Raw genomic sequence first — 4,184 nt, 5'->3', positions numbered from 1 at the left:
TTGACAGATTTTAACTTTTTGAAGTGAAAAATGGACATAATACAAAAAATATAAAGAAACTATTCACTTAAAAAATAAGTTTACGAGTTAGCACCTTCTTTAAAGTTATAGCACAATTTCTAAAATAACCTTCCAAAAATGTATGTACATTGTGAATATGGTGTATATGTGTATAATGATGAACACTGAAACAGTGCTCCCTATAACTCACTGAATCTGTTTGATAACTCTAGGAAGTAGGTGATATTATCATTGCCATTTATTATTCCCAAGAAACTGAGACAGAAATCGATCTTATGTCCTTATATATGCCCAGACCACCCCAAAATATAAATGGAAACATCATTGGCTATTCTTTTTTTTTGAGACAGAGTCTCACTATGTGGCCCTCAATAGAATGCCATGGTGTCACAGCTCACAGCAACCTCAAAATCTTGGGCTTAAGTGATTTTCTTGCCTCAGCCTCCCAAGTAGCTGGGGCTACAGCCACCTGCAATAATGCCTGGCTATTTTTTGGTTGCAGTTGTCACCTTCAGTGTATGTGGCCAGTGCTCTACTCAGTGAGGTACAGGTGCCAAGCCCATAAGCTGTTCTTACTTTCACTTATTCTATCTGAGCGATCATCCTATATCATAATACATAAATTATATTGTCCTTTTTACAACTTTGAGTATTCCATCTTATGTTTCTACCTTTATGTAATAAGCTCCCTACTAAATATTTTGGGACGGCTCCAATCTATAGTTAGAAATAAAGCTACGATGATCATCCTTTTTAAGGGCATCATATAAGGAATGGTAATAATTTCAGATTATTTTTCATTTTATAGCTTGGGTTACATTCAAGTTACATAATAAAGCATTAACAGCTTTTCCCATTAGGAATTAAGCACAACTTTCTACGCTGATTTTAATTTTAAAAAATTTCTCTATTTAAATACTTCTGATAAATTCCCATCTCTTTTACCATAATCTTAAAAATTAAGATAAGTTTGTACATAAGTGTTTAAATGAAATATTTAAGAAGCACAACTGAATTAATGTATCCAAATAATATTTTTGTCTAAGTTTGCATGGCATCTCAGAATTTCATTAAAATTATCTTAAGCTTCCTTTCCTTTTGAATAAGCTAAAAAAAATTATATTAAGCTGACTTAAGAGGAGTATAATAATTTTGCTTATTAATCAGAATCCAGAGGTTTCAGAATGTAGACATCAATTATATCCATATGAAAAACTAGTTTTGGTGGCTTGGCGCCTGTGGCTCAAGTGGCTAAGTTGCCAGCCACATACACCTGAGCTGGCAGGTTCGAATCCAGCCCAGGCCACCAAACAACAATGTCGGCTGCAATGAAATATAGCCAAAATAGCCAGGCACTGTGGCAGGTGCCTGTAGTCCCAGCTACTTGGGAGGCGGAGGCAGGAGAATTGCTTGAGCCCAGGAGTTGGAGGTTGCTGTGAGCTGTGATGCCATGGCTTGAGGCTCTGTCTCCAATTAGAAAAAAAAAGAAGAAGAAGAAAAGGAAAAACTAGTTTTGTTATCTACCATTTTATCTGTCACCCAGTTACATAAAACAAACATAGAACCTGGTACGATTCAAGACTAGTTAAGTGACCCAAGAAATAGAAAAATGAATAAGAGAATAAGAATGCAAAAAGTTCCTTTCATTAATTAAAGTTTGTATAAAGATCACAAAAGAGAAAGACAGACGTGTAAGATTTGTCCCAGACTACATTACTCTTTTATGAGCCTTCAGCTTCCAGGGTAAGAGAAGACTTTCATTAAACTTTAGGCTTTCATTAAACTGAATCTGTTTGATAACTCTAGGAAGTAGGTGATATTATCATTCCCATTTATTATTCCCAAGAAACTGAGACAGAAATCTCTTACCTCCAGGGTAAGAGAAGACTTTCATTAAACTTTAGGGCGACTGTTTCAGAGTTAAATAATTCACAAGTATAGCTGCATCAAACCCTATATTCAGCATTCATGAAATGCTATGCGTGGAAGGATTTTAGGCATTCACCTATGTTAACCAATATTAGTTTTTAAATGAGAAAAACGTCTCAGAAGCCTACATAAATAGCTAAATCAACTAAAATCCAGGTATGTTACACCCAGTAAGAAGTCTTTCCATTGGATCACTCTTGAACTTTAGATTACATTTTCTCGTTTGAAGCTCCCACAGTTTAAGCAGCCATGTGACAACCCTGAGTTCTCAAAGCATCACATAAAAGAATGGCACTGATGGATTCACAAGACAACCTATAAAACTCTGTATTTGGTTTGAAGATACTGCTAAAGGAGTTAATTGTCTGGTATATGAAAACCTTACTAGTTAATCATGGCAATGCATATGAAAAATTATAACTATGCAATCAATAACAGTTTGTCACAAATGAACAAGTTCATGGGAAAGAGGTAATACACTTTAAAGGACAATTTGGCACAGTCTATTTAACACAAGAGTTTATGCTCAGCAAAATCAATTTTGGTGCCTGTGTTAAAGAAAACATTGGCACATTAAGTATGAGCAGGTAGAAAGATGTTTACCCCATTAATATTCAATATTAAGAAAAGGAAAAACATGGAGACAAACGTCCACCATCAGGGGAATGAGTAATAAAATGCGGCACACCAAGACAATGGGACACTACAGTCATTCCATGAAGGAACCCAGGACCCCACACGCCAACCCAAAGGTCATGAAAACACAGAGCTTGAGTGGAAAAAAGCAAGACGCAGAGTGACACCTCTGAGGTAAAATAAAAACTAAACTAATAAAGAAACCCCAGACTCACAATATAAGAACATACTTTTTATAGATTTGTTTAAGTATTTTTGTGTGTGTGTTTAAGTATTTTTAAAGTATTACACACACATCAAACTCCTTACCTTTTGGAAAACAAAGGACAGAATTCCAAGTAAGATTTATAATCAAATTTTCGTTTTTTATCTATAATGTTCTACTATTTGCAAAACTAAAAATTGAAAAAAGCAATCATCCAGGTAACAATGTAGATTATTTTAAAATTTAAATGCAAGAGAATTATCAGTGCAGATGTCAATACTATTTTAATGTTCTAATTTTTAAGAGCAAGGCTTTCTTTTTATTGCCCAAGCTGGAATGTCATGGCATCAGCCTAGCTCATAGCAACCTCAAACTCTAGTTTTAAGAAATCTTTCTGTCTCAGTCTCCCGAATAGCTGGGACTACAGGTGCCCAAGATAATTTTCTATGTTTAGTAGAGATAGGCGTCTTACTCTTTCAGTCTGGAACTCCTGCCCTCAGGGGATACTCCCACCTTGGCCCTCCTAGAGTGCTAGGATTATAGGTGTGAGTCACTGTGCCTGGCCAGGAAGGCTTTCTTTATTTATGTATTATTTCTATAATTAAGATACAAGCAAAATGAGAGAGGCAATAGCAGGTAACTATTAATTAAAGGCCATATATATATATATATTTTTTTTTTTTTTGAGACAAGAGTCTCACTTGTCACCCACAGTAGAGTGCCCTGGAGTCATAGCTCACAGCAATCTCTTAACTCTTGGGCTCAAGCAATTATCTTGTCTTGGCCTACCGAGTAGCTGGGACTACTGGCACCTGCCATAACGCCCACCTATTTTTAGAGATGAGGTCTTGTTCTTGCTCAGGCTGATCTTGAGCCTGTGAGCTCAGGCAATCCACCCACCTTGGCCTCCCAGAGTGCTAGGATTACAAGTGTGAGTCACCCTGCCCAACCTAAGACCACAATTGTTAAGGTTTTTTTCAAGTATAAGAAAAATCACCTGAGGCCAGTCCCAGTGGCTCATGTCTGTAATTCTAGCACTCTGAGAGGCCAGGGAGGAAAGATCTCTTGAGTTCAGGAGTTTGAGACCAGCCTGAAAGGGCAAGACACCTGTCTCTACTAAAAATAGAAAAAAATTATCTGGGCATTGTGGTGGGCACCTGTAGTCCCAGCTACTTGGGAGGTTGAAGCAAAAGGATGGCTTGAATGCAGGAGTCTGAGGTGGCTGTGACTGAGACTGACACCATGGCACTAAGGCCCAGTGAGACTCTGTTTCAAAAAATAAAAGAAGAAAAATCATCTTACTAATGGCAGAGAATGGACTAAACTAGACTTCCTAAGATTCTTTCAAAGGTACTAATTCTATAAGTAATTTTCTTTCTTTTTTTTTTTTTTT

General features: G+C 36.7%; 1 protein-coding gene across 1 annotated transcript in view; it reads right to left on the bottom strand.

The window, feature by feature from the left end:
* The window catches only part of TMEM33 (transmembrane protein 33), a 25,414-nt gene that overhangs the window by 9,615 nt on the left and 11,615 nt on the right, over positions 1–4,184 (bottom strand). The window lies entirely within an intron of this gene.

The sequence above is a fragment of the Otolemur garnettii genome, unplaced genomic scaffold (genome assembly GCF_000181295.1).
Source record: "Otolemur garnettii isolate 467f Iridium unplaced genomic scaffold, OtoGar3 scaffold00181, whole genome shotgun sequence".
Lineage (NCBI taxonomy): Eukaryota > Metazoa > Chordata > Mammalia > Primates > Galagidae > Otolemur > Otolemur garnettii.
The sequence above is the reverse complement of the archived record's forward strand: the minus strand, read 5'-3'. Positions and strand labels throughout refer to the sequence as shown.